This window comes from Lissotriton helveticus, chromosome 10 (genome assembly GCF_964261635.1).
Source record: "Lissotriton helveticus chromosome 10, aLisHel1.1, whole genome shotgun sequence".
Classification (NCBI taxonomy): Eukaryota; Metazoa; Chordata; class Amphibia; order Caudata; family Salamandridae; genus Lissotriton; species Lissotriton helveticus.
Window position 1 is genome coordinate 491,931,716 of NC_136071.1, and position 13,938 is coordinate 491,945,653.

The 13,938-nt window shown below is 40.4% G+C and overlaps 1 protein-coding gene across 5 annotated transcripts in view; it reads left to right on the forward strand.

The window, feature by feature from the left end:
- The window catches only part of CCDC78 (coiled-coil domain containing 78), a 434,980-nt gene that overhangs the window by 382,254 nt on the left and 38,788 nt on the right, over positions 1-13,938 (forward strand). The window lies entirely within an intron of this gene.

Consider the following 13,938-nt stretch of genomic DNA (forward strand, 5'->3'; position numbering starts at 1 on the left):
TGCCTGAAACCATACTGGAGGTTCGAGAGCACCCCCCGTTCAAGCAACCAATCTCCCAGTCTCTGCAAAAGGACTCTGCCCATGATCTTAACGGCAGAGTCCAACAGGGAGATTGGCCTGTAACAGGCGGGGTCCCCTCTGCTCCCTTTTTTGAAAATGGGTACAATTATTGAAGAGGCCCAAGAAGGAGGGAAACCCGCTATAGATGATGCATTAAACACGTTAGTTAAAATCTTGGCCCAGAAGTTAGGATACAAGATATAGAGGTCAGCAGGGACCCCATCAGGCCCTGGGGCCTTATGTTTTAGAGTGTCTCGAATGGCTTTTTCTACTTCTAATATTTCAAATTTGACAATTTCGGTAGGGTAATCCAAAGTGGGGCTTCCTGGGTTTAGCTTTTGATGCTCCTTATCGCTATAAATGCTCATGAAATGTTTGAGCCACACATCATCTGGGATAACACATTCTGTGTCTAAGTTGTCGGTATCTGAGAAAAAGGACTGATGTATTACGGCCCAGAACTTTCTACTGTCTTTTAACACGTCGATTGACTGCAGATTATCCCATGCCTCCTCTTTAATTTTGCGTTTCCGCATAAAAATTGCCTGTTTATACGCCTTGCGGAGAGAAGAGACTAGGGCCTTGTCCCTTGGTTTGTTCTTGAGTGCTTTTAGGAGAGCCCCGTGAGCCTTTGAGCAAGAGGAGTCAAACCATTTAAATGCCTTCTTAAATCGCGGTCTACTCTCTTTTTGTAAATTTTCTGCGATTTGGTCACAGATTGCTGTAAAAGATGTTATAATTTTTGTGGCCATGGCATGCTCGTCAAGACAGACGCCTAGATTGGATTCTGCCTTGATGGCCAGATCTTCAAAAAAGGCCTCCGGGACTACGGCTTCCAACTTTATCTGTCTTCCTTGGTCCTTTGTCACTAGGTGCCGTGGTGCCACCCTACCAGAATCAGTGATAGCAACCTTGCACCGCAATTCTACTTCCAATACAAGTGGATTATGGTCGCTAAAGGTTGATGTTATGACTCTGTACGCAAGGATTTTGATCATAGTTCGCGGAGAGACAAAGATGTAATCAATCACAGATTCAACACCTCGTCCTATGAAAGTGGGGGGAGCCTCTCTACCACCTTCCTTGGCTGGTTCAAATAAATTAAAACTGGCTAATAGTTCCTCAAGAGCATCCCCCTGTTTGCTGTGTTCAAAATGTGGTACTCTTCCATTCACAGGTCCCACCACATCTTCCCCAAAACAGTCCCATGGGCAAGGATGTAAGTTAAAATCTCCCATTAAAATTATTTTGTAATCACAGGAGTTGCTGAGCTTGTAGACTGACAAACAATAATCTAACACACTAAAATCTTCCTTTTGAAGGGAGTTTCCCATTGCGTTATATAGATGTATTAATAGATAGTATTGGTCCACAAAACCATTCTATTATAAGGAAATTATCTGACTCCCCATTAAAGTTTTCTGAAAGTGCCTGCGAGGTTTAGGGAAATAAGAAAAAGTAAACCCCCCTTTGGTCTCCCTGCAATCCCCCGGACCGCCGGAATAGTGAAACTTTGATAACCATCTAGGTTAAAAATAGATTCAGCATCCCAAGTTTCCTGGAAAGCCAGGATATCAAACTGTCTTATGTGTTGTAACCAAATGGTATCAGAGCTTTTTGATCTAATTCCTGCCACATTCCAACTTAACAATTTACATGTATTCACCCGATTAAGTACAGTATGAGTAATATCCCCTGAGCCAACTTCCAGGACCATGGTTTGATGTTCCAGTCAATCATTAGATTCCATCTGTGAGAGAGGTGAGTATCGATTACGAAGCTCTAACTCTTCCCTGTTAGCAAGATGTACTGTGGAATCTGGCTGTCTGGAAGTTAGTATGGGAATTGTTGGGGCAACAGCTTCCCCCCCCAAGAGCAATTCCCTTAACAGGTCTCCGCTGTGCCCTCATCTTGGCCTGATACGATGTTGTTCATGTTTTGTTGTGGTGGGAATTATGGCGTATGTGGTGCTGATTGGGTTGCTGTTGATGGTGGTTGTATGCACTCACCGGTGGATAGAAAAAACCCAAAGGCAGAAGTCTAATACCCATATTTATGGTGTTCGAACCATCCCAGAAAAGTCTTTCAGCACTATGCCTATTGTTAAAATTTACCACCACACAGTCCCCAGGAATTTTCTTAGGACAATGTCCCACCCAGTGAACCCTTCTTGCCATAGTGAGAGCCGCGGCAACGCCGTCACCGCCCGTGCTGAGCTGGTAACACCATTGTCTGGCTTGGGACATCAAATCAGCAGTTGTTTCAGTGGTGTCTCCCCTGATTGGGGGTACCCCAGTGAAAACAGCCACCAAAGGTGCTGCCTCCGGGGGCAGCTCCAGGGTATGGCCCGCCTGCTGTATGCGTCCAGTCTTGTCCGCTGGCTGGCTACATGTGTTTGTTTCAGGCAGGCTGCCCTCGGCCCTCGACTCTACAAGTGGGTGTCCTTTCTTAGCTACGTTCCCTGTCAGGCTATTGGGTCTACCTGGACTAGTGTTGACGGACAGAGTATCTGCTGTGGGGGGATTAATCTTTAAGGCTTCTGACTGAGTGGGGCCCCTCGTTTTCCCCATATGTTGATTCAGAAATGCATCAATCTTATTACATTTAGCCATAAGCCCAGCGACACAGGTGTTTAAAGTGTCAACAATGTCTTTGGCGATGGACTCTAAAGCTGGTTCCAGGCATGAAATAAATAAGTCCTCCACCCGTTTTCCCGATATGTGCCTTAAAACAAGGATCTATTCGATGTGTCTTAGCAGTGGCTGTTCTCCTTTGGGGTAGCTGTCGCGCTCTATAAGCTTCAGTATTATTAAGCTTGTCAGAATTTAACAGGGCAAAAGTGTTCAGTAAGGACTGGGACATGCACATTTTGGTGCAGTAAGCACCAAAATCTATAAGTTATTCTCTATTATTAGGGATCATCTCATATTAAGTGCTATTTATCAAACCCAATAAAATTTGACATCTGCAGTGTTGGATTTTATCAAGTGTGATAAATATTGGACCAAATAACTAGTCACATGCATGTAATGAGGGCCTTCGCGTGTAATGCCCAGAGAAAAGGTCTCGCACACTTTTTGAGAAGCTGTTTTAATTGCTTGCTGATCCATTTCATCTCTGAGGTTGAGTAAAACCATGGGAAATAGAGACTACTGATGTGGAGAGAGGCCAGCAAACGGACGGACTGTCATTTTCTAATGCTTCACTACTCAGTTACAGTCTGACAAACTCAGTGCTTGAGTTGAGTCGGTATTTGGATATGGGACACCGGCACTCAGGTTTCAGGTTTTCAGGTTTTAAAGTCTTTATTGCGATTTTTACATCATAAAAGACAGCTTGTGGCAGAAAAAAAAGATAAAACATACATAGGGTAATAGGTTTAAAACCATCATAATTACATAAAACATTTCATCGTTAAAAAGAGAATTAAACAGTATAATAAAGACCTCATATTTATGCATCAGGAGTAGTAGGCCTACCAGGGACACCAGGGAGTCTAAAACTAAGCGATAAAGGGTTGTGGTCGCTTTCAGGGCGAACCATGACTTCCATATCGTCCAGAAAAGACCAATATTCCATTTTGAGCAGAATATAATCTATTCTGCTTTTGCTAACCCCATTGTCAAAGGTGGGTTTGCCGGCCTTGTCAGAGGCCGTACGACCATTAGCAGCTCGCAGACCCCAATCCAGACACAACCCCGCCCAGTGTAAGGCCGCCTCTGTGCCCCTTTTAATGTTATTCAAGGACAGCATCGGGATATTCCACACGATGTCATCCTCCAGCCCCAGGTCCTCCCCCGCACTCAGCAAGGGTTCAAAGGTGCAGTTAAGGTCCCCTGCTAAAACAAGTAACTTGTCTATTTCAATCCCTTCAAGGTAAGAATCTAATACATTCAATATAGCAGGACAACGCCCTCCGGGTCGGCCACGGGCATAGATGTTAATGACTACAACATCCTGGCAGTTTTCCTTACGTAATTTAATTCCCAGGAGATCCGGGTTATCCACATCAATTTCCACTGGCCTATAGCCAATAGACTGTTTGACCCAGGTAACTAGGCCCCCCGAAGCTCTACCTTTTAGACCCTTCACTGCTGGTTTAAAAAAAATTTAAAACCCTGCCCTATGGATTGGGTCAGGAGCCCAACTCTCTTGAAACAATAAAATATCAAAAGTGTCGATAAAATTTATCCAGTCCTCCGAACCCAGGTGCCCCTTTAACCCCGCTATATTCCATGAAGCTAGTTTGAGCGGCACAGCCTCACTGGGGGATACAGTGACATTCTGAACACATTGAGCCACTCCCAGATTCTCACACTTGTTAAATTGAGGACCCACCTCCAGATTAGAGGCCGTATTATATATGGAGGCCGTATTATATATGGAGGCTGTCCCCTTCTCTATCTCCAGGGTGCCTCCCCCCAGACTCGATGCCGTGGTACAGACTACATCAGCCCCGCCAACATAATCACTGGAGTCACTCCCACTCCCAGTTACAGGATTAAGTCAATCGATACCCTCCAGGCCAGAAAGAGATTCGAAGCGATTAAACAATATGGGTTAGTGCGGGGTGGGGGGAGTTCTTTCCACTTGGAATCTCCTAATAGGTCTTCTTGGGATCATATGAGTAAGGGGGAACTCACAAAATCGTTTGGGGTAAAAATATCCAAGACCCAGTGTCTGCACATCACCCAGTCTACCAAACCTTGCTTCCCTGCGTATGAAGTCCACTACCCAAGGGTCCTTAAAAGATATAATAATACAATCCCCTTCTAAGTCCTTAGTACAGTGGCCCACCCAATCAACTCTTCTCACAATCAATATATCTGTGGAAGAGGAGGGAGGGAGGGGACGATGTTTGTTTAACCAAAATACAACTTTATTTTTAAGGTCCCAATAGTATTCAGTTTGGCCCTCCCTTATGGGTGCGATACCTGTTAGGACAATCGTGTATGGGGTGGCTTCAGCAGGTAAATCTGTGCAGGGGGGTCCCCGTTTATTGACCTTCGAGGAGAGAATGGGGGGATTGATACTTCTACTCCCCAATACCCCATTACTTATTTTTGGCTGTGTGGATGTGTTAGGGTCACCCCTCACATGGGCTTGGGCCGACGTAGCCACAAGGGGCTTGGGGATACTTGGCTGACACAAGGGGTTAGATTTAGAGCTAGCCTTCTTTGGGGCCTGGGAAGTCATGGCCATTGTGGATTTGTTATCATTATTCGCAATACTGCCCCCTACCCCATCCCTTCATGTTTATTTAAAGCAGGCCTTCTGGGAGCTGGCTTAGCGGAAACTATAGATGACAACTTGCCCGTAGCCACTGCTCCCTGAGATTTGGTATTACTAGGGAGGTTAGAATTCACCATGGCACTTTGAGAATTAGCTAGTTTTTTTAATAAACCAGTATTGACATTAACAAAATTCTCAAGAGCATCCAGTTTTGAGGTCATCAATCTAGGTCTTTCCAAAACGGGCAGTAGAAGAGTTTTAAATAAAGCTTCCATTTTACCCAACAAACCATCATCACTATTGTTACACGTAGGACAAGGATCTGAGCACCCAAAAGGGATGTACGGAGGACGCAGGGGATCATTTAAAACCATGGCAGGGGGTAGATTAGAAGTAACTTCGGGAGTAGTGGTCGGTTGGAGTGAGCCATTAGTTTTTAAGATCTTCGTGGCGCCTCCCCTCTGACAGCCTTACATCTTTTCCTCTTCCGTCATAGGTTTCTCATGGGGTCCTCATCGGAGGATGAGTCCGGCTGAGATTGACTAGCCAGAAGCACACTACCCTCAGCCCCACTACCATGTGAAATACCAGAGTATATATCACTATCAGAAGAGATCAGTGACAAGCCATCCCCCTCCGCCTCACGGTGCACGTCCACCGGTGCTGCCACTAAAATATGACTAGCACTCAGTGCCGGTGCATCGGGACTAGGTATTGTAGCAATAGAGCCTAACGAAGAACGTTTCCCACTAACAAGGTCGATTGAGAGGCGTTTTTCCGCCATAGCTATCTCTTTTTCCAAAATCCCTGTAGCCCTGGAGATAAAGGCGTCTCATTTTTGGGGAACTGCACTTATTTTTCCTCATGAGAATTTGATGGGCGATAGATACACAAAAATGGAATATAAGGAGGAAGAGAGGGATGAAAGCAGTGACACAGAGAGAAAGCACGGAAGAAGAGCACCTGTGAGATAAAGGGGTAAGGAGTGAAGGGTAAAAGATACTTGAGGGGGTGGGAAGAAGACCACGCATCAATGAGAAACTAAGTTACACACATACATGGACCACAGGAAAGAACCAATAATATTTGAGATTGAATGGCTTTCTGATTATAGGCCACCCTGAATGACAGATCCTCCTAACTGCATATCTCACTGTACTGGTGTGTGGTTAACAATTAAATATAGACTGTATAAAAGAGGCAGAAGACAATCAAGGGATGGACACACACCACTCACCAGAAGAGCAGAAACAACGTTTAGTTCAGTAGACTTACCACCAGTGAGAGACCCAGTTTACTCTGGGTCCAAATCAGTATCCTATTGTATTGCGTAGTTGTGATCACCCACTACAAACAGTTTAAAGCTATCCCCAACACAGTTTGTTTGTATTGTTTATTGAGGTATACATCTATTGTCTGCTTTAATAAAGGAAACACCATCAAATGGAGTAGATCTTCCTTTAATGTAATTCGAAGAGCTCAACAGCATGCATCCAGCTTAAACAAGGACAATCATGTAACTGTCTCATTACAACAGATGCCATACACAGTGACATAAACACATTCTAAGATTGACATCTACAAAACTCTACGATGCATCATAAAGAATGTTAATGAACTAAATTCTAAGAATGCAAACACAACACATCCCCCTTTCTTCAAACATATAAAAAAAACTAACAACAAACAAAAACAAAACAAAATAAAATTATGAATATAGTTTTAATTCATATCTAAATAATATGGCAGTATTTATTTATTATCAATAATGTCATCTTCCAACCAAGGAGGCACCACTCTTCTCCTTAATGAATGACGAAAAAAGTCAGTTCCATCATTCTGAGAGGTAGGAAAAGTGGATACTGAGGTAGAAGGAATGGGCTCCTCTAAAGCAGTGTTTTGTACAGAAGAAGCACTCTCATTGTTAATCTGGGCTACATTGGACAATTCCACATTTTGAGTACTTAAACATTCGCTTGAAGGAATATCTTTACTTAAATTAATATCTCCAGAATTATCTCCATCTAAACCTCAGGTTTCCAATTATGGCTGGTAAGGTTAGGTTGACACTTAGCTACTCTATTTAAATTCCAAACTTTACCATCACTGACTCTCACGGCATTTAGTAGAAGTTCAATTCCCTGAAATGGTTCAGAGAACTGGGAATAACCTTTCTGAACCTAATTAGGTTTTTTAACACAAACCCAATCTCCAATATTATTACTAACTTCTTTTGTGCCATGTCTTGAATCGTAATAACTTTTGCTTTTTTCATGTACTTGTTCCAGACGTGTTACCACCTCATCCCTAGGCCATGGTTGAATTTCATTAGAAAACAACCATGTAGGAATGGATTTGGAACGTGGATGTCTACCCTTTATAAGTACAAAGGGAGAGAATCCTGTAGAATCATTTACAGTAATGCGGTAATTCCACACTGTTTTCCCTATTAGGAGAGTCAATATTACTATTTAATGATAACTGTATGATATTTTTTAAAACTCGATTAAACCATTCCACTAAACCATTACCACTTGGATTGTAAAGTGATGTGGTTTTATGTGTAGTTCCTAGTTTTTTTAATTATGTTTTGGCTATTAATGATAAAAATTGAACACCATTATCCGTAAGTATACAAGAAGGAATACCTTCTGTAACAAAAGTTTCATCTAGGAATGCAAGGACAGAATCAGTGTCAGCCTTTCTAACAATTTTAACAACTGGCCATCTTGAAAATAGGTCCATGAGAACAACTAAAAAACAATGAGCCCCATCAGGGTCCTGTATAGGTCCCATAATATCTGCTCCAATACATTCCCAAGGATTCCCAGGAAAAAATCCTTCAGACATAGGACGAAATGTTTGTAGGGTCTTATTAGAAGATGAACATGAAATACAATTCCTTACACATTTCTCAATTTGGGAATCACAACCTGGCCACTAAAACAACCTTTTAACTAAGGCTTTAGTTCTAACAATTCCAGGATGTCCTCCATGACAGAGTTCAATAATTCCATCCCACGTTTTCTCAGGAGGAATTATTCTTTCACCCCTTAAAAGTGTATTGTGTGAAATAGATAACTCTGATCTAATTTCCCAAAATGGTCTATGACTGGTACTCAATTAGTCCTTTTTTATGGGCCAACCATTAATGGCATAAGAAATAACAGCTTGTAAGGTATTGTCTTTTGAATATTCATTATCCCATTCTTCCCTACTGAAAGCAGATAATCCTTCATCATGTACAAATCCAATTTGTAATTCATTACTTTCACACTGTTTCAACATTACTGGCATTCTAGACAAAAAATCTACAATTACATTGTCTTTGCCTGGTACATAAATTATTTTATATATACAATTTTGCATCCCCATAGAGATTATTGGCAGCCTAGCTGACGCAGAAATAACTCCCTCTGTGGTCAACATTTTTACCAAGGGTTTGTGATCACAACGCAAAGTACACAATTTCCCCCAAACGAAGGATTTAAAATGCTCTAACGCCCATGCACAAGCTAAGGCCTCTCTCTCTCTATTATCGGGTACTTCTCCTCACAAGGAGACAAAGACCTTGATTCGTAAGCAATAACCTTTTCTTGACCTTTACCACCAATTTTGAAAAAACTGCCCCAAGGCCCTTATTGCTGGCATCAGTAGTAATCACACTATCAAGTGAAGGGTCAAAACTGTGAAGAGCAGTAGCTTTAGCAATAGCTTCTTTGATAGTTTTAAAATCCATATTACATGCCTGTGACCACACAAAAGTAAAAAAAAATTTAAGGAGTTAACGAATATTATAAGTTTTGGCTGCAAAATTTGGCACAAAATTCTGCCATTCCTAGAAATGATCTAATAATATCATCTTTACAAGTAGGTATAGGAGTCTCAGAAATAGCCTAGACTAATGAAGGTTTAGGTCTGGCACCATGTTCATCAATAATGTGACCAAGATATGTTACACTTCTCTGTGCAAATTTGCATTTTGAATGCTCAATAGTAAGACCTTTACTTTCTAAAATACTCAGAACCGTTTTAAGTCTCATTAAATGTTCTTTTTCATCACTTCCAAAAACAAGTATGTCATCTTGAAAAAAATCTGACACCTTGTTCTTTTTTAACCTCTTCGGTGTACATGACGAGCTCAGCTCGTCATGCAGCACGGTGGCGCTGTGCTGATGATGAGCTGAGCTCGTCATGACCGTTACGGAACACCCACGCAGGGAATATTCCCGTGCTGGGCGTTCCATTGGAACGGGCATGGTCATGACGAGCTGATGCACAGCGCCACCGTGCTGCATGACGAGCCGAGCTCTCATGAGCACTGCGGCACCGCTCACGGCCCCGCTCCCACGATCCTGCGCCACTAGGATATTAGCCCCGCGGCGATGGGGTTAAAAAGTAGAAACATCAAATATTGGAAAACGGCTGCCGCCGAAGCTAAACCGAATGGTATGCGTTTATATTGAAAGCACCCAAAGGGAGTGATAAAAGATGTAAACTTCATTGATTCAGGGAACAAAGAGATCTGGTGATACGCAGATGACAAGTCTATGGTGCAAAATCACTTAGCATTATTTAAACTTAACACCATTTCGTTAATCTTAGGTAATGGAAATGTATCTACCACTATGTTATTATTCAGATACCTTAGATCAACACACAGCCGGATTTTTCCATTACTCTGTCTTGCCACGTCAATCGGAGAAACCCAATCTGACACTTCAATTGGCTCAATAATGTTGTTTGAAACTAGTTTTTCCAATTCTTTGCACACTTCATCTCGTACCAAAATAGGAATGGTCCTGCATTGATGTACTTTCGGACAAGCATCTTTCTTGATGATTATTTGATGTTCAAAAACTTCCAAATTACCCAGATCTTTGCTGAGAACATTCTGAAACTCTTCTAAAATATCTTTGCTAATAGCACTACTGTCATCAACAACCAAAACTTGTTCTCGGCGCTTGGGATCTAAGATGATATGCACTTGTTTTTGATCAAATCAACCAAGAACTGGTGATCCCTTTTTTGCAATGTATAATTTGCCCCTACATACTCTTCCCTTAAATTTAAATATGAACCAACGGTAACCAAGAAGGTTTATAGTTTCTCCACCATAACCTTCAGGGTGAATGTCTGGGTCTAAAAGTTTTTCACCCACCTTGTCTACAAAAGAAGATTTCCAAAGCTCTTCATTGATAATAGTATAGGATGAGCCAGAGTCAACATACATTTTTATCTCAACCCCTCCAATTTCCATCAGACAAATTGGCTTGTTTATAATAGCATCAATTTGAATATTCAACACTAGTTTATCATGCAAACTCATTATTAGACTATTCTCATCATTCATCTCAAAAGTATTATCCTGTTGGCTATTCTCATCTATACTGTTAACAAATTTGACGCTATTTTTCCTTCTTTTGTAGGCTTTAGCAAAATGGCCTTTAACACCACAATTGGTGCATTTAAATTTCAAGGCCAGACAACCTTTATAATCTGCTAGATGTTCTAAGCTATTACATCTAAAACATCTGGCTTTAGAACTTGTGGAAGGTAGATATCTGTTGTAATTGGGTTTAACACCAGAATTATCTTTAGAGTTAGTTGTAAAAAAAAAATTCATTAACATTCACCTTACTTACAACATCCGTAGTAGTATTATCTTGTTTAAGAATATTAGCACACCTACCTGAAATCTTTGCTTTACGAACAATAGCTAGAATGTCATCCAAAGGAGAATCCCATTAATCCATAGTCTATTTTATATGGTGGAATTATAAGCGTGCTTAACAATTTGATCTCTTATTAAATTTTCTTGTAATACACCAAATTTGCAATCTAGAACTCATTTCTTAAGATCAGCAAGGTAATGATCAATGCTTTCATCTTTCTGTTGTTTCCTGGAAAATAATTTATACTGCGTTACACCAATACGAACCTTGAGGGCGAAATATGTATCAAGATGAAGCAAAGTCAAGGCATAAACATTCAAATCACCTGGAAGACAAGGTTTAGTCATACTCTCAGTTCAGTTCAGTTCCAATGCTTTATTCGATTTGTTAAAAACAATCACAAAAGCGTACATTAAAAAACACAATACAGACATTACAATGAGAAACAATAACTCAGCGGTAAAACATTACACGGTATTAAAACACCAGACTTTTCCTATGCAGAATAGCTTTAAGTAAAAAGGTAGCAGTAAAAAAACAAATATCTGCAGAGTCAAGTGCAAATAACAATTTCATGGCTTGGGCAGTAGTATACACTGAATATTTTAAAAACACGGGTCTGAGGTAGAAACGGCGAAGGTGAATATAGAGTGGGCAAATAAGCATAAAATGCAGAGTACTTTGTCTAGTCTGGCCATCACAGGGACAGGGAGAATGACTATGGAATTTCATCTCTGGAAAGGCAACTAGATTATGTACAATACCAAGTCTAAATCGTGTCAGAACAAACTGGTGAGACTGCTTGGTTATGAATTTTAAATACATAGGCATGCCCTTAACTTCCAACTTGGTAGTATTATAAAATACATAGGTAGACATAGTAATGCATTTTGCCCTACGCAAATCAGACTTAGTTTGAATAAAAGCATCTTTGAGGTCCTTTTTCGATAAAGTGACTGCACAATAAGGGTCCTTGACGATTAGCACACCTACCTGAAATCTTTGCTTTACGAACAATAGCTAGAATGTCATCCAAAGGAGAATCCCCATTAATACATAGTCTGTCTTATATGGTGGAATTATAAGCGTGCATAACAATTTGATCTCTTATTAAATTTTCTTGTAATACACCAAATTTGCAATCTAGAACTCATTTCTTAAGATCAGCAAGGTAATGATCAATGCTTTCATCTTTCTGTTGTTTCCTGGAAAATAATTTATACTGCGTTACACCAATACGAACCTTGAGGGCGAAATATGTATCAAGATGAAGCAAAGCCAAGGCATAAACATTCAAATCACCTGGAAGACAAGGTTTAGTCATACTCTCATACACCACACCTTTAACCCAACTGGACCTAAAGCATGCAACAACAATCTTTTCTTTTGAGCATGTGACATTTTCCCTTCTTCGTCCAATGCATCAATGTAATTTCAAAAGTAGAGCTTCCACTCCAACCATTTTAGTGGAGGTTCAGTTCCTGAGATCCAAAATGCTTGCGGAGGGTTAATATTGTAATTAGGTTGGGTCATATTGCCTAAATAATGTCTGGTGGTATATAAAAAAATAAGAAGAAGATTTCCTAGGGAATTAATAGTCACAAAAAATGAGAAGAGAATAGAATCCAACTGTTCCTCAAGTCACAAAATGTGATGAGTGAAGAAACGCAATGTGAAATCAAAAGTTCCAAAAGGAGTTCAAATCAATAGTTCCAACTGAGGTGCTCAATTAGTTCAATTATTATTTTTTTTATAATAACTGCTTCAAATTGTTCGCGTAGGTATCCTGCTCTTCGAAATCCTGTCGCCAGTGTAATAAAGGAAACACCATCAAATGTAGTAGATCGTCCTTTAATGTAATTCGAAGAGCTCAACAGCATGCATCCAGCTTAAGCAAGTACAATCATGTAACTATCTCATTACAAAAGATGCCATACGCAGTGACATAAACACATTCTAAAATTGACATCTACAAAACTCTACGATGCATCATAAAGAATATTAATGAACTAAATTCTAAAAATGCAAACACATCACCTGCACTTATGAAAGGATAGACCGTGTCACATGAAGAGCACATTTTAAAATAACAATGCATGTGCTTTAAGGTGATATTCATATGCACTGTAATAACGTGATTGTTTTAAAACTTTATAAACATATTTATTAAAATATCAATAATTTGGAACAATGTAACACTGAAGGTACTGCCCTTGTGTGGCTTACCTTTTATCTATCTGAGAGGTCATGAACAGTCTCCTTCCCCCAATTTTAGTTATGTTCTAAACCTCTCACCATTTCTTCTCACTGTTCTACTGTCTTTTGACTTTTGAACGTGAAACGATGTAAGTTCAAAGTGTAGTGCCTAGATCTTGGTGCTTTCCATAAAATAGGTCCTCTGCTTCTTCACCATTGTATCACTCTTTATATTCTTATCCAGAATCCAATGCCTTGCAGTAGCCAAATGCCTGCATCTTCCTAATATTAGGCAGGTACTTATTGGACGCGGAAGCTTCTCCTTTCTGGCATCAAAGCACTGGAACTCTCTGGCTCCTAAGCTCCAGTGACTCCAGTCTTCTGTCCTTTGAAGAAGAAAAAAATGAAAACGTGCCTATTCCATGTTAATGCAGTCTCCGCCTCTTCTTTAGTTATCGCTCAGGGCCAAACCGCTTGATTAGGGTAGCAGTCCACTTTATATATTATTTTTAATCATTCATTTAATTCAGCTCAACAAAGAAATGCGTTTAAACCGCACTAATTGCCACCATTTTTTAAACACTTTGGGAGGTGGGAAGATGAAGAAAACCAAAAATCTTCTAAAAGTACTTTGAAGGGCTAATGGGTTGAGACCAATGCAATTGACCTAAGGTGTTTTACGGTGCATTATATGCCACTAAATGTTGACAAAACTAGAAGTATAATGATAAATGTCATGTGATAGTAGGTAAACAGGTTGTACTCTATTTACAAG